Source organism: Pelodiscus sinensis, unplaced genomic scaffold (assembly GCF_049634645.1).
Source record: "Pelodiscus sinensis isolate JC-2024 unplaced genomic scaffold, ASM4963464v1 ctg40, whole genome shotgun sequence".
In the NCBI taxonomy this organism is placed as follows: domain Eukaryota; kingdom Metazoa; phylum Chordata; order Testudines; family Trionychidae; genus Pelodiscus; species Pelodiscus sinensis.
The window spans coordinates 137723-157305 of NW_027465932.1; the positions used below are offsets into that span (position 1 = coordinate 137723).

The 19583-nt window shown below is 48.6% G+C and overlaps 1 protein-coding gene and 1 long non-coding RNA gene across 2 annotated transcripts in view; one reads left to right on the top strand and one right to left on the bottom strand.

Moving 5' to 3' along the window:
- Positions 1–19583, bottom strand: part of LOC102454822 (GTPase IMAP family member 8-like) — a 43676-nt gene that overhangs the window by 15441 nt on the left and 8652 nt on the right. The gene's annotated exons all lie outside the window — the stretch shown is intronic.
- LOC142825164 (uncharacterized) lies at positions 930–10093 on the top strand. Its single transcript, XR_012899636.1, has 3 exons — positions 930–3888; positions 4645–4695; positions 7076–10093. It is a non-coding gene; the product is annotated as an uncharacterized LOC142825164 (long non-coding RNA).

Consider the following 19583-nt stretch of genomic DNA (forward strand, 5'->3'; position numbering starts at 1 on the left):
CCTGCCTGACAGGTAGCCAGAGCCAGGGATCTGGGGTCGAGTACCCAACCCCTTGCCACAGCTTCCTCCACAGGGCCCTCAGAGCAAGTTGCTGAGGATATCCCGTCGATCCCCTGAGAAATATGGATCTTGCTCTCCCTGCTCCTCTCCATCTGACCTGGGTGCTCCCTTCCCTGATACGCTTGAAATCATGGAATCCTAGACCTAAAGGGACCTCGAGGGGTTATCGAGTCCAGTCCCCTGCCCTCACAACAGGACCAAGCACTGTCTAGACCAGTGGTCCCCAACCTTTTGAGGTTGTCGGGCGCCAGGGGGCGTGGCCATTCGCCCGCCGGGCGCCAGGGGGCAGGGACACTTGGGCGCCCGGGGGCGGCCCCCCCATAGCCGCATGCCTGGGGGCAGGGCCCCCCAATAGCCACGCGCCCGGGGCCGGGGGCCCCCCCGCAAGCACCACGCGCCCGGGGCCGGCGCTCCCCCCCGCAAGCACCGTGTGCCCGGAGCCGGCGCTCCCCCCGCAAGCACCGTGTGCCCGGAGCCGGCGCTCCCCCCGCAAGCACCGTGTGCCCGGAGCCGGCGCTCCCCCCCGCAAGCACCGTGTGCCCGGAGCCGGCGCTCCCCCCGCAAGCACCACGCGCCCGGGGCCGGCGCTCCCCCCCGCAAGCACTGCGTGCCCGGGGCCAGGCCAGCCCCGAGCACGTGGCGGGCGCATGCAAATGCTCCCGCGGGCGCCATGGAAACTGTGGGCACCGTGTTGGGGACCACGGGTCTAGACCCTCTCTGACAGGTGTCTGTCCAACCTGCTCTTACATATCTCCAGTGATGGCGATTCCACAACTTCCCTAGGCAATTTTTCCCAGTGTTTACTCTTGCTTAGTTTCACTTACATCTATGTTCTTTATTAATACACTTCTTCTTAGCTTTACTCTAAGCCACCTCTGTGCTGCATATCATAGTGAGGGGGGCTCCTCTGCCAAGCGAACAGGCTGGTGTGTGCTCTGTCTCGTTGCAGGCCAGGGCTTTGGTAGTTTCTGTGGGTGTTCCCTTCAGAGGGACTGGACACTACAGAGAGTCATCGGGGGGAGCTCAAGAAATCTGGTCCCACAGGACGTTACTGGTCAGGCGAGCTGTAGACACAGCCCCGCAGAAGCTTCTAGGGGTTGTCTCACTGGTAAAAACAATTGTTCGGCTCCATTACACCCTGCCCAGACATGGCAAGAATCTGAAGGAATTCTCCCTGCTCCTTTCTCCACTGCTGAGTGTCTCAGAGCCCAACAGTCATCCCAACCGGCAGCAGAGACAGACAAGAAACTGGAACTGCAAGTGGCTGTTCTGCTAACACACCCGTTTCCTGCTCACGCGGAGCTGCCAGCCCTGGGAGAAGCCTGAAGCAGTGTCCTGTGCCGTGGGACAGCCGCCCAGAGGCAACGTGTTTAAGTACCAGTGGCCCGTTTGAATGGGGTTGTGTAGTTGCAGGTGAGGGGCAGGCACAGAGGGGAAGCAGGTTTTAGGAGACGTCCTTCTTCAGCGAGAGGGGCCGGGCTCTGCGCTCGGTGCCACAGCTCTGAGGCGACGCTGAGGAGGCTGCTGTGACCCCGCAGTGAAGCTGGTGTTCGGGATTTCTGTGGGGCAGCACCAGCCAGTCGACCTACCCGGTGACTGTGGTGTGCAGGGGGAGTCAAACAGGCAGACACTGGGGAGGCGGGGAGAGGTTGAAAGTGGGGTGTGCTCACAAAGGGGTGAAGGGACAGTTGTTTTTGTAAGAAGGACTCTGTTGCCAAATGCAGCAGGCCCGTGGCTGCTTTTTGTGGTTTACTCTGATGCCAGAATTACTTTATAACCCCCCCTGGGATTTATCTCACTCATGAATGAAAACAAGTTGGGAGCGTCTGGGTTTTATCTGTAGATCTTCTCCTCTGAGGAAGTGGGGTTTAGCCCACAAAACCTCATGATGCTATTTATGTATTTTTGTTAGTCTCCAAGGTGCGTAGGACTGCTGGCTGTTTTAACAGTGCTTTATCTTTGCCACTTAGCCTGTTTTTGAGGGGGGAGAAAGATTCCCTGATAAGAGCAAATAAAAGCATCAGGCTGAACCCGCTGCATGACGACATTATCCACCCACAGGGGGGAGACCCCCCCAGAAATAGAGGGCAGGGGGGGTACTGAGGAAGCGCATGACTGCTTGCTAGCTGCTGGACAACACTGAAGCGAACGCTTTCTGTGAGTGGTGGCGCATTACTCATAGTGTTGCAGAAAACGCAAAGGAGACAAAGAGTGCGGGAGACGTTTCCCTCAGCTGCCTTTGCCCAGGCTGTCTATGTTGGCGTCAGGTGCTTTCCGATGCCTCTGTACCTGTCATTAGAGGTTGTTTCTGCTTGTGTTTGGTGTCTCACTCCATTTACAGTGGTGTAACCGAGCAGAATTTGGCTTTAGCTTTGTGCTGAACATTCAAATCTGTTTCAATGGGAAGCGAGAACGCACAGGAAGGTCTCACGAGAAGTGCGCGTCTAATAGTCACCTTGGGAATTGTCCCTGTTCACAGGGACACTGAGGTAGGCTGGTCCATTCACTCACTGTTCAGGCGGGCGGAGTCCTGTGCAGGGAATCCCTGCGTTTCTGGGATGGATTCACTCGCCCCAGGCAGGGGAAGGAAACATGAGGATTAAGGAGGCTTTGTGAGCCGAAGGCCCCGTCTCAGTATCAGGGTCGACATTTAACTTGCAGCCACGGCCGGAAGAGCAGCTCTAAGATGAGAAGGTGGAGGAGTAAACAGGCCCCCACCCGCACAGCCCACACAGGGGCCAGCCTGCACCCCAGTCCCACAGGTTAGGGGGCCACCAGAGGCTCCCTTGAAGGGCCATGGGGCCCCACAAGAGGGGGGAAGGGGACAGAGGAGACAAAGCTTTTGCTCTGCCCCCTTATCTTCTCCCCACCCCCGCCTCCATGCGCGGTCCGACAGGGCCACCCGGTTCCACGGGGGAGAGCACATTGTGTCCGAGGAAGGTGAGTAGCAGCTTCCACCCAGGGAGCTGAATGGGCCCATGCGCTCCCGGCCTACAGATTCCTTCAGGAGATTCCTTCAGGAGCCCAGGCCTGGGTTGTGCCACTGTCGAGGTCTGAGTCCATTTCCGATGTAAGGAAACAGACTCACCGAGCTGGGCCCTCACTTGCCTGTTTAATGACAGGTGCCTATCGCTGACCTCCCTGCACTCTCATTGGCTCCCGCTGGCCCTGTCTGTCCCGTTGTTCGGTGAGCTCTTCCTAGCAGGGGCAGTATTTTACTGCGTCTATGTCCACAGCCCGTAGCAAACAGGGACAGCTGTCTTGACCAGGGCCACTAGTCACTCCTGTCACTGGCACACAACAACACTGCAGCTTGTGTGAGCTGTGGGCACCTCTACACAACATGCACAACAGGAAGGGTGACTAGGGTTTCGTCAACATGGGGAAGGTTTGGCGACAAAAGTGCTCTCAATATGCAAAAGTCGGCAAAAGTGAAAACTAGTGAAACCGTTTTCCTGGCCACGTGGCTGCTCCCCTGTTGACAGAACAAAGCATTGTGGATGAGCATCCCACAGGGCAGTGTAGAGGGAAGGCAGAGCTGATCCCTGCACTTCTTGGGATTCCCGCATAGCTCTGTGAGCTCTCCATGCTGAGGAATGTCAAAGCAGCACAGCCGTCTCTCCAGCCCTCCCCTGTAACAGCAGCCTGCCTGCTGCTGGCTTCCTAGCAGGGCAGAACAGGAGTGTTCCAATGATTTGCTCTCTGTTTCTTCCCCAAAGGGAGCAGCTCACTCAACTGCCAGACACTTCCTGGAGCTGTGAAAGAGATGGGGCGCCTACCTTCAAGGCAGCAGAGCTCACAGAACACTGAGCAGAGCCATCAGGGCAGGTATGGTGGGATACTGGCGGAAGCCAGTTCTCTCGGCAAAACAAACAGCAGAGTCTGCACTGGCTCTTTATGAACAATAAAGGGAGGGGAAAAGACAAAAGTCTGTCCTGGGATGTGTCGTGGAATAAACACTCAGTTTGATTTACAGATTCAGGTCAGGCAGAAGTGTTTATTTACTGTGGCCACAGGATTTCCCTAGGAGGGTGGGGAAGCACTGGGATGGGTTCCCTAGGGAGGGGTTGGTCCTGTTTTGGGCAGGGGGTTGGACTCAATGACCCTTGAGGTCTCTGTCAGCCCTGGGATTCGATGATTTGCCAGACTTCTGTGCCTTTGTCTCCTCCCCGCTCTGGAGACCAGCGATGGCTCGGGGGGAGAACCCGCATTCAGGGGCCCCGCTGCCGCGAGAGAGCTCAGGCGGGACAGCGCCTTTCCTTAAACCAGCACAAGAGCACAGAGCGGCAGGTCACCTTTCCATGCCGATGTGCTGCTACATTGTTTGCCTGAAATGTCCCCTCCAGCTACACAACACTGGGCAGAGCTGCTGAGGTGGCAGGAGATGTATTAGTGGGCAGCCGTTGCTGGAGGGCAGCAGGGGGAGAGCCCAGAGAAGGTTCAGTTTTCAGCCATGACCCTTCCCACAAGAGCAGGGAGGTGACAAAGAGGCACTCGATGGTTCTCTTCTGTCTGCGTGTCCGTCCAGCCTGTGCTGAGCGCCACGGCCAGCTGCTTGTGACAGGGTCTGTGCTTTTCCCACAGATGGCTCAGGCAAATGAGGAAGAAAACTGTCAGGAGATGAACTTTCCCGTGGTAAGAGAGCGAAGTCACCGCCCTTGCTGTGACCCCGCTGTGGCCTTTATGCTCCACACAGCCTTCCCCGTAGTGGAAATGAAAGTCCCAGACAGTAAATAATGTTGACAGGACATACCGAGCTGGGAGGGGTGGCACGTGCTTTGAGGATTCTATAACAATTCAGAATGATCTGGTCAAGCTGGAGAAATGGTCTGAGGTCAATAGGATGAAGTTTAATAACGACAAATGCAAAGTACTCGACCTAGGAAAGGATAACGAGTTTCACACACACAGAATGGGAAGCGACTGTCTAGGAAGGAGTATGGCAAAATGGCATCTCGGGTGTCCTAGTGGACCATAAGCTAAATGGGTCAAAAAAATCAGTCTGGGATGTATTATCAGCAGTGTTCTAAGCAAGACACGAGAAGCCATTCTTCCGCTCTACTCTGAGCTGATTAGTCCTCACGGGGACTATTGTGTCCAGTCCTGGGCCCCACATTTCAGGAAAGATGTGGAGAAATTGGAGAAGGTCCAGAGAAGAGCAGCAAAAATGATGCAAAGTCTAGAGAACCTAGAAGGGAAGACTGAAAGAATTGGGTTTGTTTAGTTTAGAAAAGAGAAGATTGAGGGGGGACATGAGAGCCGTTTTCAGGTATCTCAAAGGGTGTCATAAGGAGGAGGGAGAAAACTTGTTCACCTTGGCCTCTGAGGATAGAACCGGAAGCAATGGGCTTAAATTGCAACAAGGGAGGTTTCAGGTGGACATTAGGAAAAAGTTCCTGCCTGCCCAGGTAACTGTCTCCTTTGCCTCTCCTTGTTAGCAAGCCTAAGAGCAGGCTGGACAGACACCTGTCAGGGAGGGTCTAGATCAGCTGTGGCCAACCCGTGGCTCCCGAGCCACATGTAGCTCTTCCCTCAACCCCCAGGGTGCGGCTTGCGAAGCCACCCCTGTGCCCCTGTAAATAGTCCCTGCCTCCTAGCAGGAGAGCCATCTGGCACCGCCATTAAAAATGGCATCTTCAAGATGGTGTTGGCCAGTGGGAGCCTGATGTGGCCAAAAAGTCTCTAAACGCGTTTCTTAAAGGGACAGGCCCTTTTTTTTGCAGTCTTTTTTTTTTCTCAACAACTCCTCCCCCCCCCCCCCACTGCCTCTTTGCACAATATTAACAACTATTCTGGCTCTTTGCCTGTAATGGGTGGGTCTAGATGGTGCTTGGTCCATATGTGAGGGTATGGGACAGGTCTTGATCTCTTGAGGTCCCTGCCAATTCCATGCTTCTATAGGATTAAAAACATAAGAACGGCCAGACTGGGTCAGACCAAAGGTTCATCTAGCTCAGTGTCCTGTCTGCCGACAGTGGCCAATACCAGTTGCTCCAGAGGGAGTGAACGGAACAGGGAATCATCCAGTGATCCCTCCCCTGTCACCCGTTCCTAGCTTCTGATAAACAGAGGCTAGGACACCATTCCTACCCATCCTGAGTAATAGCCATTGATGGATCCAACCTCCATGAATTTATCTAATTCTTTTTTGAACCCCTATTAAGGTCTTGGTCTTTACCACATTTTATGGCGAGGAGTTCCACAGGTTGACTGAGCACTGAATGAAGAAAAACTTCCTTTGGTTTGTTTAAACCTGCTGCCTATTCATTTCATTTTGTGACCCCTAGTTCTTTTATGAGGGGAACAAGTTGAACAATATCAGTACTTACCTGCATGGCTGCAGTGGCTCCAGAACAGAGGAATATCGCCTCCGCCCCACCCTGCCCCGCAAGATAGGACTAGGCTATCCCATGGGAGCCCCTCAAGCATGAGTGTGAAATCCAGATTTCCAGGGCTACCAGGTGTTCTGTGCTTCTGGCCATATGGCAGGTTTAAGAAACGCGCTGGTTTTATTTTGGATGACTCTGGAATTACGAAAAGGAAGAGACTGATGCTGGAGCTGCATAGAGCCCGGTATGGGGCAGAACGTCTTTGTGCAAGTTTTGTTGCTGGGCCAATGGACCTCAGTCTTGCTGTGCAGTGTCCCTGTGATTTCAGTTCCCCCTCCTACTCCTGGGCTCTGCCCATTGCTGTAGCAGTCACACCAGTGCCCATGCAGAGGTAAAATAATCCCGCTGCTCCTGCTCAAGATTCCCCTCTTTATGCCTCCCAGGACGCCATTAGCTCTTTTGGCCAGAGGATCATCCTGGGAGCTCCTGTTCCACTGATTATCCACCAAACCCCCACTAATGTCAGAGTCTCTGCTTCCCCATTACAGCTCCCCACCCTGTACCTGGGGCCTACAATCCTTGTTCCCAGCGGTAGCTCTGGAACCAGACCAACCCCTCAAAGACCTAACAGGTTGGTATCCCTTCATCCTCTAGTGTCTATTTTTGACTTTTATTACTTGCACTAGGGGAGGGAGTGTGACCTGGCTGAAAGCAGCCATGCAAAGCCTCCGAGCTGCAGCGCTGGGACGAGCCCGACACCATGAGTGGAGCACCCACAGGGGCCCATCTCGAAGAACCATCGGTACTGCACGAAGGCGAGTAACTTCCTCTTCATCTATTATGGGAACAAGTAAATAACTTTTCCTTATTCACTTTATCCACACCACTCATGATTTTATAGACCTCTATCGTGTCCCCCCTCAGTCTCCTTCTTTCCAAGCTGAAAAGTCCAAGTCTCTTTAATCTCTCCTCATATGGGATCCATTCCAATCCCCAAATCATTTTAGTTGCCCTTTTCTGAACCCTTTCCAAGTCCAAAATATATTTTTTGAGATGAGGAGACCACATCTGTACACAGTATTCAAGATGTGGGTGTACTATGGATTTATATAAAGGCAATACGATATTCTCTGTCTTATTCTCTATCTCTTTTCAAATGATTCCTAACATCCTGTTTGCTTTTTTGACTGCCGCTGCACATTGTGTGTGGACATCTTCAGAGAACTATCCACAATGACTCCAAGATCTCTGTCCTGATTAGTTGGAGGTAAATTAGCCCCCATCGATTCTGTCCTGTTTGTTCTCCACAGCCCACCCCCAGGAGGGCCCATGTCCTGCCGAACCTGCCCCGGAACTGAAAGTATCCTTGTTGGTAAGACTGGCGCTGGGAAAAGCGCGACTGGGAACAGCATCCTGGGCCGGAGAGCGTTTGAGTCCAGACTCGGTGCTGCGACAGTCACTAGGAAGTGCACAAAAGAGAGCCGGCACTGGAAGGGGAAGGTGCTCGTGGTTATCGATACAGCTGCCATTTTTGACACACAGGTACCAGATGATGACACCTCCCTGGAGATCAGCCGCTGTGTGGTGCTCTCCTCCCCAGGCCCCCACGCGCTGGTGCTGGTGACCCAGCTGGGCCGTTACACTGCAGAAGACGAGGACGCAGCCCAGCAAGTGCAGGTGATTTTTGGAGCTGAGGTAATGAAGCACGTCATCGTTTTATTCACTCGAAAGGAAGATTTAAGGGATGAGTCACTGAGTGACTATGTGACCACCAATCCAATAGAGATCTGCACAGGCTGCTCGCTGCGTGTGGGGGCCGATACTGCACCTTCAGTTCTCTGATGGTTACGGTTTCAGACAGAACCTTTCAGAGATGATGATGCAGCAACATTTACCTGAATCTGCTGCCACGCCTGGGACAAGCGCTTTGTGGGGTGTGTCCTGCCATATGTAGCTCAGAGAGACTTTCGCTCAGATGTGCAGCCATGATGATATAAATGTCTGCATGGTGAACTGTCAAACCCTGAGGAAGGAGGGAGACCCAAATGTGCCCCATTTCCTGTGAGTGATGCCTCATTGTGGTGGCACAAGCGGGGGGCATACGGAAGATGCCATCATCTTTGATAAATGCAAAGTAATGCACATTGGAAAAATAATGCAAAATGGTGGGGACTAATTTAGCTACAGCTACTCAAGAGAGAGATCATGGCGTCATTGTGGAGAGTTCTCTGAAAAACACCCACTCAGGGTGCAGCACCCATCAAAATTAAAAAAAAAAAAGGAAACTGAATGTTAGGAATCATTTAAAAAGGGTGTAACAGACAGGAGGAATAACAGGTAGTTCGAGCTAGGGCTTTAATTCGAACTACCGGGTCCCTACCGCGTATAGACACGGGCAATTAGTCCGGACTTGTAAATTTCAGAAATGGCGACCCACTGGGAAGATTCAAATCAAGCACGGGGTATTTAAATCCCGGGCTTGATTTGCAAGTTCGAATGCCTACATTAGCCTCCCTAGTTCGAACTAGGGGGCTAGTGTAGACATACCCAGGCAGGACTACCATGTCCCCAAGAAATTTGGGGCATGGGAGTGGACTGAACAAAGAGAAAATTGGAAATAAGTAAAAGGAAAAGTGAATTCAATTGCTTTCAGGGTAATGTGTCTTAATTTTGTGCTTTGATTTGAACTGCTCTGTGTGAATCTATGCCTCCCTTCCCCCTTTACCATCTAAGCATTGGTCCCAGAGATTTTCTCTGTGTTTTTAATTTGTTTTCCTCAGTTGCTTTGTAACATCTAGCAACCAAGTCTGCTTTCTCAAGTATGTCTTTTGTTTTGTAATAAAAATCACTTTTCTTAAGGTGATGATTTGATTCTTGTGTCCTGGAAGGTCTGTCTGTGGGTATCTGCAGTCCTCTGACTGAGAGGTCATTTACCAGAGACGGCAGCTTGTTTTTCTCTTTTCTTTTTTCAAGCTCTTTTGGGGCAAAAGAGCTTGGGGTACTCCCAGGGGTGGTTTCAAGTGTTCACCCCTGGTTTTAGGGACACATCACTTGATGGTGGCAGTGATCCCCCAAAATCTGTATGGTGTGATTCTGGGGGGAAGTTGTTGTAACCAGGGCCTATAGAGGCAATTTTTTTTCTTTTGAGCTCTTTATAGGCCCCCATCTTCTGCACTTGGAGTGCCAGAGTAGGAAACAGCCCTGACAAAGGGATAGAGGATGAGACAGAGAATATCTTATTGCCTCTCTATAAAACCGTGGTCCACCCACATCATGCATACTGCTTACAGATGTGGTTGCTTCATCTAAAAAAAGCTATATTGGCATTGGAAAAGGTTCAGAAAAGGGTGACAAAAATGCTTAGGGGATTGGAATAGGAGCCAGATGTGATCATGTCACCCATTCCCAGCTTCTGACAAACAGAGGCTAGGGACACCATTCCTACCCAGCCTGGCTAATAGCCATTGAGGGACCTTTCCCCTCCGACCCCCCATGAATGTATCCAGTTCTTTTTTGAATCCTGTTCAAGTCCTGATCTTCACAACATCCTCTGGCAAGGAGTTCCACAGGTTGAATGTGCACTGTATGAAGAAAAACTCCCTTTTGTTTGTTTTAAACCTACTACCTATTCATTTCATTTGGTGACATCTGGTTCTTATGGGAATAAGTAAATATCTTCCTTACTCACTTTCTCCATATCTGTCATGATTTTATAGACTCAATCATAGCCCCCCTTAGTCTAATCAAAAAACAGGACACCAGACTAACACGGCTACATTTCTACCCCTTAGTCTACTCTTTTCTAAGTTGAAAAGTCCCAGTCTTTTAAATCTCTCTCATATGGGACCTGTTCCAATCCCCTAATCATTTTTGTTGCCCTTCTCTGAACCTTTTCCAATGCCAATATAGTTTTTCGACACCTTCAAACCAGGTTTGGCAGTCTTTCTAAAATGGATGTTCTAATTCCAGACAAAGCTCTTTAGAAGTCACTGGGTGAAGTCCCGTGATAGCACTGAATGAGAAGTCAGACTAGATCATCAAAGCTGTCTCTTTGGCCTTAAAATCCATGAATAGCCCTTTCCAGAAAGCTTTGACAGCCATGAGAGTCCGAGTGGTGGGAAGTTGTTACCAGAGAGTGGGAACCAGGGTGTTGGGCAGGCTGCAGCCACAGATGAACGTGCAAGGACCAAAACTCAGGGGAAGGGTTTGGACTTTCCTACAGCATCACCAGTTTCTGGTCACTTACTTAGGTGCCAGAAAGTCCTGTTGGATTCCTCCTCTCTCAGCTTTGCTCCCTGCCAGTCCCCTGCTTCCGTCTCTCCTCTCACTGGGGTGGACTCTGTGTTCCTGGCAACCAGCTTTCTGGGACACTTTGCCCGGCTCCCTGGCTTCTCTGTTTCCCCTGTCCCTCTGAAAATGCAGGTAAACCCCAGCACTTCTGTTACCTTTTATCCGAGGGCTCCTTGCCAGTTCTACCTGCCTCTCCAGTTCCACTGTTCCCCTGGTCATCTGAGGAAGTGAGAGAGCCGGGTGACTGGCATTGTAACATGCTACCGTGTTCCCTGAAATGCATTTTTGTCCGCTCACACGCTGGGATGTCTGAAAGGGCAGGCGGAGAGGGAAATGTCTTCTTCTTTCTGCTGAAATACAATTAAACATGCTGCTGTTTGCGTCTTTTGTCCCTGTCTCTAGGTTCAGTGTGATAGCTGAGGGGGGATGGGCATCTGCACTGTTCCTGGATCTTTCCCTGCCTGAGTTGTGTCTGTGTAGCACTTGCATACCCACCTTTCTGGGCCTGTGGTCGCCAGTCACGCTCTGCTGAGGCATCTGTTCCTTCTCTGGCTTAACCAGCTCTAGCTGCAGGTCCTTGCTCCCCACCCCAGAGACGAGTTTCTCTTCCTCTTCCCTGTGACTGTGCAGCATTTGCACAATTGATGAGGGCGGAGGTGGGGTGGGAGGGCAGGAACGTTCCCAGCTTTGAGGTGGAATTTCCCTCCCCTGATGTCTCTCAACTTGGAGCGCTTGGCTCCTTAGTTGTTGCCCAGGCCATGAGTGTGTGATTTGGTTTCTAGTCAGTTCAGGAGCTGGCTCTGTGGCAGCTCTGACTTGGTTCTGGAAGAAGTTTACCTCAGAGTCCCTGCCACACCCAATGATAGCTTAAACCTGAGCATGGCCCATAGCTCTGAGGCCTGCACAAAACCAGACAGAATTATGAGGCAAATCAGCGTGGAGAAGTGAATTGGACCAGAAGAATGTGACTGAGATGTGGAAACTGTTTAAGAACATTTTCCTAGATGTCTCAAAAGCCACAAACCCATAATCAGGAAAGAAGGACACACCGATGGCGAAAAAATCCCAATAACCTGATTTCAAGGGGAAGTGAAGGTACGTGTGTGTTTATATATATAGACACACACACACACACACACACACAAATGACAGAAAGAAGACACTAATGAATAAAAATCACAGGCTGTGAACTGCAAAAAAAAACTGCAAGGGAACCAAAAAGATACAGGCTGGGGACCAACTGGCTAAGTAGCAGTTTGGCAGAAAAGGACCTGGAGATTATGGTGGATGAGAAGCTGGATATGAGTCAACAGGGCACCCTTGTAGCCAAGAAGGCTAATGGCATATTGGGGTGCATTAGGAGGAGCATTGCCAGCAGATCCAGAGATGTCATTATTCCCCTTTATTCGGCTCTGGTGAGGCCACATCTGGAGTATTGTGTCCAGTTCTTCGCCACCTCCCATTATAGAAAGGATGTGGATGAATTGGTCTGAGACCAGTGGAGGGCAAGCAAAATGATGAGTGGGGCTGAAGCACATGACCTATGAAGAGAGGCTGAGGGATTTGGGCTTGTTTAATCTTCAAAAAAGAAGAGCGAGGGGTGATTTGAGAGCATCCTGTAACCACTTGAATTGGCATTTCCAAAGAGGCTGGAGAGAAGCTGTTCTCAGTGGTGGCAGATGGCGGAACGAAGAGCAATGGGCTCAATTTGCAGTGGGAGAGATCTAGGTTGGATATTAGGAAAAACTCTTTCCCTAGGAGGGTGGGAAGCGGTGGGATGGGTTCCCTGGGGAAGGGGTGGAATCTCCATCCCTAGCGGTGTTTAAGTCCCGGCTTGACAAAGGCCTGTCTGGGATGATTGTGTTGGGTTGGTCCTGCCTTGGGCAGGGGGCTGGACTTGATAACTCCTGAGGTCCCTTCCAGCCCTAGGATTCTATGATAAAAGGAAAAATCCATGGCTAGCTGAGTTAAAGACAAAAAGGAGTTCTTAAATTATACAGGAACCAACCCCCCCCCCCCCCCTCCAAACCTAACAATGGTTTTATTCCATTACAATATGGAAATAGTAGGCCATATAGTGGTGTGTGTGTATGTGGTAGAAGAGTTCAGTAAATATTTCTGTTCTCTATATGAGAAAAGCCAGAGGATAAAGTCATAACATATGGACGTTAAGCAGCAGCAACTAACATGAGACATTTTAAATGAGGGGGTCTAGACAACTTGCATAGAAGAGTGTTAAGATCTGACCAAGGAGCTCGCTGAATTCTTAATGTTGGTTTTCAGTAAGGTTTGGAACATTGGGAAGGGTCCAGAATTATGGAAGAAAATTCATGCTGTTCCAATATTTTAAAAGGGTCAATGGAATGACTTGGGTAATTATAGGCCTGTCAGTCTGATAACAATCCTGGGAAATTAAATTAACTTCTGATCTTTTTGAAAAGTCATAGAAGTCAGGAAAGATTCCAAAAGACTGGAAAAGGGAAAATCTAGTGTCCATCTATAAAATAAGAACACTGGAAACTACAGCCCAGTAAGTTTAACTTCAATGCCACTGAAGTTAATGGGACACATAATTAAGGAATCCATCCGCAGACATCTGGAAGATAATAAGGTGACAGGTAAAAGCCATCATGGATGTGTAAAGAACAAATCACATCAAGCCAATCTGATAGTTTTCATTGATAGAATAACGAATCTTGTGGATAAAGGGGAAATGGTAGACGTGGTATACCTGGACTTTAGTAAAACTTTTAATACAGTCTCGCTTGTCAATAAACTAGGGAAATACAGCCTAGATGGGGCTACCGTAAGGTGGGTGCATAACTGGCTGGATATCTGCCATGGCTCTCAGCTGGAAGCCAGAAAATCCAGCAAGGAAGAGGGGTAGCTCTAGGATGACTTGGATGTGTATGATTATTAACAACATAGACCGCTTTAATGTGAAGCGGGAGAATTTATGTCACGTTAGCTGATATGCAAGCCTAGGAAATGTGGGTAGCCAGTGCACTGAGAAGCATGGGATGGACTCAGGTCTGAGCTACAGTGGGGTGAAAGGCCTTAGAACCAGGAATTGTGACTAAACACAGAACCATAATCACTTAGGTTCTTTTCCTACTGACACTGTCATTTTAATCAGTGCCCTGGGAGAAAACATAAAAGCATTGGTCATAACATTGTCAGATGACACAGAGATTGAGGATGTGGCAAAAATGTGGCGAGGGCAAATCACTAATACAGAGCAGTCTGGATCTCCTGGCAAGCTGTGCACAAACCACCACTGCACATTTCAGTTCCTAATGTAAGATTATAGCTCTTGGAGCAAATGTGTAGCCCACACGTGTAAGATGGGCACTTCAATCCACACACACAAGTAGAACAATAAGACCTGAAGACCAGAAGCTGAAGACTGAAAATCAGTCCTACATGTGTACCAGTGCATCTGAGTAAACACTAGGGATGCATCTAGACTGGCATGATTTTGCAGAAATACTTTTAACGGAAAAACTTTTCCGTTAAAAGTATTTCCGCAAAAGAGTATCTAGATTGGAAAGTGCCTTTGCGCTAAAGATTTGCTTTTGCACAAAAGCATCTGCGCACAGTATAGACGTGGTTTTGCGCAAGAAAGCTCCGGTGGCCATTTTAGAACATAAGAACAGCCATACTGGGTCAGACTAAAGGTCCTTCTAGCCCAGTATCCTGTCTGCCGACAGTGGCCAGCACCAGGTGCCCCAGAGAGGGTGGACTGAAGACAATGATCAAGTGATTTGTCTCCTGCCATCTCTCTCCAGCCTCTGACAAACAGAGGCCAAGGACACCATTATATCCCCTGGCTAATAGCCTTTTATGGACCTAACCTCCATGAAATTACCTAGCTTCTCTTTAAACTCTGTTATAGTCCTAGTCTTCACAGCCTCCTCTGGCAAGGAGTTCCACAGGTTGACTACACGCTGTGTGAAGAAGAACTTTCTTTTATTAGTTTTAAACCTACTGCCCATTAATTTCATTTGGTGTCCTCTAGTTCTTCTATTTAGGGAACTAATAAATAAATTTTCTTTATCGGCCCTCTCCACACCACTCATGATTTTATAAACCAATATCATATCAACCCTCAGTCTCTTCTTTTCTAAACTGAAAAGTCCCAGTCGCTTTAACCTCTCCTCATATGGGACCTGTTCCAAATCCCTAATCATTTTAGTTGCCCTTTTCTGAACCCTTTCCAAGGCCAAAATATCTTTTTTGAGGTAAGGAGACCACATCTGTACACAGTATTCAAGATGTGGGTGTACCATAGTTTTATACAGGGGCAGTAAGATATTCTGGGTCTTATTTTCTATCCCTTTCCTAATAATTCCTAACATCCTATTTGCCTTTTTGACCGCCGCTGCACTCTGTGTGGAAGTTTTCAGAGAACTATCCACGATAACTCCAAGATCTCTTTCCTGATTTGTCGTAGCCAAGTTAGCCCCCATCATACTGTACATATAGTTGGGGTTATTTTTCCCGATGTGCATTACTTTACACTTATCCACATTAAATTGCTTTTGCCATTTTGCTGCCCAATCACTGAGTTTGGTGAGATCTTCTTGGAGTCCATCACAGTCTGCTTCTGTCTTGACTATCCTAAACAGTTTCGTATCATCCGCAAACTTTACTACCTCACTGCTTACCCCTTTCTCCAGATCATTTATGAATAAGTTGAAAAGGGTTGGTCCCAGGACTGACCCTTGGGGGACACCACTAGTTACCCCTCTCCAATCTGAAAATTTACCATTTATTCCTACCCGTTGTTTCCTGTCTTTTAACCAGTTCTCAATCCAAGAAAGGACCTTCCCTCTTATCCCATGGCCATGTAATTTACACAAGAGCCTTTGGTGAGGGACCTTGTCAAAGGCTTTCTGAAAATCCAATTTTACTATATCTACTGGATCCCCCTTATCTGCATGTTTATTAACCCCTTCAAAGAACTCTAATAGATTAGTAAGACAGGATTTCCCTTTACAGAAACCATGTTGACTTTTGTCCAACAAATTATGTTCTTCTACATGCTTCACAATTTTATTCTTTACTATTGTTTTGACTAATTTGCCCGGTACTGAAGTTAGACTTGCCGGTCTGTAATTGCCAGGATCGCCTCTAGAGCCCTTTTTAAATATTGGTGTCACGTTGGCTACCTTCCAGTCATTAGGTACAGAAGCCGATTTAAAGGATAGGTTACAAACCACAGATAATAGCTCAGCAATTTCCTATTTTAGTTCTTTTAGAACCCTTGGATGAATGCCCCCCGGTCCCGGAGATTTGTTAACATTAAGTTTTTCTATTTGTTCCAAAACCTCCTCTAATGACACTTCAATCCGGGACAGTTCCTCAGATTCATCACCCACAAAGGACGGTGCAGATTCAGGAATCTCCCCAATGTCCTCAGCCGTGAAGATTGAAGCAAAGAATTCATTTAGTTTATCCGCAATGGCTTTATCGTCCTTGATTGCTCCTTTTATAGCTCGATCATCTAGGGGACAAACAGGTTTTTTAGCAGGCTTCCTGCTTCTAATGTACTTAAAAAACATTTTGTTATTTTTTTTGAGTTTTTGGCTAGCTGTTCCTCAAAATCTTTTTTTGCTTTTCTTATTACATGTTTACACTTGATTTGACAGTATTTATGTTCCTTTCTATTTATCTCACTAGGATTGGACTTCCACTTCTTAAAAGATACCTTTTTGTCCCTCACTGCTTCTTTTACATGATGGTTAAGCCACGGTGCCTCTTTTTTAGGTCTCTTGCTATGTTTTTTAATTTGGGGTATACATTTAAGTTGGGCCTCTATTATGGTGTCTTTAAAAAGTTTCCATGCAGCTTTCAGGGATTTGACTCTAGTCACTGTGCCTTTTAATTTCTGTTTAACTAACCTCCTCATTTTTGTGTAATTCCCCTTTTTGAAATTAAATGCCAGGGTGTTGGACTGCTGAGGTGTTCTTCCCACCACAGGAATGTTGAATGTTATTATATTATGGTCACTATTCCCAAGCGGTCCTGTAACGGTTATATCCTGGACCTGATCCTGCACTCCACTCAGGACTAAATCGAGAATTGCCTCTCCCCTTGTGGGTTCCTGCACCAGCTGCTCCAAGAAGCAGTCATTTAAGCCATTGAGAAATTTTATCTCCACTTCTCTTCCTCAGGTGACATATATCCAGTCAATATGGGGGTAATTAAAATCCCCCATTATTATAGAGTTTTTTATTTTGGTAGCCTCTCTAATCTCCCTCAGCATTTCAATGTCAGTATCGCTGTCCTGGTCAGGTAGTCGGTAATATATCCCTACTGCTAATTTCTTATTATTGGAGCATGGAATTTCTATCCATAGTGATTCTATTGAACATGTTGATTCACTTAATATTTTTATTTCATTTGATTCTACATTATCTTCCACATACAGTGCCACTCCGCCACCCAGCCGGCCTGCTCTATCCTTTCGATATATTTTATATCCCGGTATGATTGTGTCCCACAGATTTTCCTCATTCCACCAGGTTTCAGTGATGCCTATTATGTCAATCTCCTCCTTTAATACGAGGTACTCTAGTTCACCCATCTTATTAGTCAGACTCCTAGCATTTGTGTAGAAGCACTTTAAAAATTTGCCACTGCTTGTTTGTCTGCCCTTCCCTGATACATTGGATTCCTTTGTATGCGGTTGTTTGTCTGCTCTGGCCCATGGTTTGCCCTCTCCCCTCCTCTCTTTCCGACTACAGCTTAGATAATCTCTATCAATGGATTCTCCTCTAAGAGAAGTCTCCCTCCAATTTACGTGCATCTCCGCACCAATCGGCTTTCCCCCATCTTTTAGTTTAAAAACTGCTCTATGGCCTTTTTATTTTTTAGTGCTAGCAGTCTGGTTCCACCCTGGTTTAGGTGGAGCCCATCTTTCCTGTATAGGCTCCCCCTCTCCCAAAAATGTCCCCTGTTCCTAATAAATCCAAACCCCTCTTCCCTACACCATTGTCTCATCCATGCATTGAGACTCTGAAGCTCTGCCTGCCTACCTGGCCCTGTGCGTGGAACTGGAAGCATTTCTGAGAATGCCACCATAGAGGTCCTGGATTTCAGTCTCTTTCCTAGCAACCTAAATTTGGCCTCCAGGACATCTCTCCTACCCTTCCCTACATCATTGGTACCTACATGTACCACGACCACCAGCTCCTCCCCAGCACTACACATAAGTCTATCTAGATGCCTTGAGAGATCCGCAACCTTCGCACCAGGCAGGCAAGTGACCATACGGTTCTCCCAGTCATCACAAACCCAGCTATCTATGGGTATGTCTACACTACCCTCCTAGTTCGAACTAGGAGGGTAATGTATGCATACCGCACTTGCTAATGAAGCCCGGGATTTGAATTTCCCGGGCTTCATTAGCATAAGCGGGGAGCCGCCATTTTTAAATCCCCGCTGCTTCGAACCCCGTGCAGCGCGGCTACACGGGGCTCGAACTAGGTAGTTTGGACTAGGGTGCCTATTCCGAACTACCTAGTTCGAGCCCCGTGTAGCCGCGCTGCACGGGGTTCGAAGCAGCGGGGATTTAAAAATGGCGGCTCCCCGCTTATGCTAATGAAGCCCGGGAAATTCAAATCCCGGGCTTCATTAGCAAGTGCGGTATGCATACATTACCCTCCTAGTTCGAACTAGCGGGGTAGTGTAGACATACCCTATGTTTCTAATGATCGAATCACCCACTACTAACACCTGCCTCTTCCTAACTGGCATTCCCTCCCCCTCAGAGGTATCCTCAGTGTGAGAGGAGACCGCAACATCCTCTGGGAGGAGGGTCCCAACTACGGGATGGTTTCCCTCTGCTCCCATTGAATGCTCTGTTCCCTCGAGACTTTCATCCTCCTTAAAAACACTGGGGCTCTCAGACTGGAGGTGGGACAGTACTACAGTGTCCCGGAAAGTCTCATCAACATAGCTCTCTACCTCCCTTAGCTCCTCCAGTTCAGCCACCCTGGCCTCCAAAGCCCGAACTCGGTCTCTGAGGGTCAGGAGCTCCTTGCAATGAGTGCACACATACGCCACCCGCCCACAGGGCAAGTAATCATACATGTTACACTCGACGCAATAAACAGGATAGCCCCCAGTCTGCTGCTGGGCTTCTGTCTCCAATTTTCTTATGAATAAGTTTAAGTATAAACTGGGCTTCTTATTAAATGTCTAGAATATCGATTATAATAGTTATGTTTAAAGAAGGTGAGAAGTCACTAATGCCCTCTAAACTCCCTCTCCAAACTCTCCTGTTAGCTGTTCCTGTTTGCAAACTCCCTGGTAGCTGAGTCACCGGCTTATATAGCTCTGGTAGCCCCTCCCCCTGACTGAGGCTCAGCCACAACATCTGCCACAATTTTTCTCCTGCTGAGCTCAATGCCCACTCTCCCCCCACCACAGTAAAATGGCTGTTGCAGGTGGCCAGCATTGCCAGAGAGCAACACGTTGTGGCAAATGAGGTCATGAGTTCCAGACTTCCTTCAGACATCCTGACGACTGCAAGCACTTCTGCTCCCCCAGGCTCCAGTTCCCCGGGGATGCAGAAGAGCACCTGCCTGGATTGTTCAAGAGATCTGGACTTCAAAGAGAGTACACTTATTGGCTGTGTCTACATTAGCACCCTTTTCCGGAAAAGGGATGCCAATGAGACACTTCAGAATTGCAAATCCGTGGGGGATTTAAATATCCCCCGTGGCATTTGCATGAACATGGCTGCCGCTTTTTTCCAGCTCGGGGCTTTGCCAGAGAAAAGCGCCAGTCTAGATGGGATCTTTCGGAAAATAAACCCTTTTCCAGAAGATCCTTTATTCCTCTTAAAATCAGGAATAAGGGATCTTCCAGAAAAGGCTTTATTTTCCGAAAGATCCC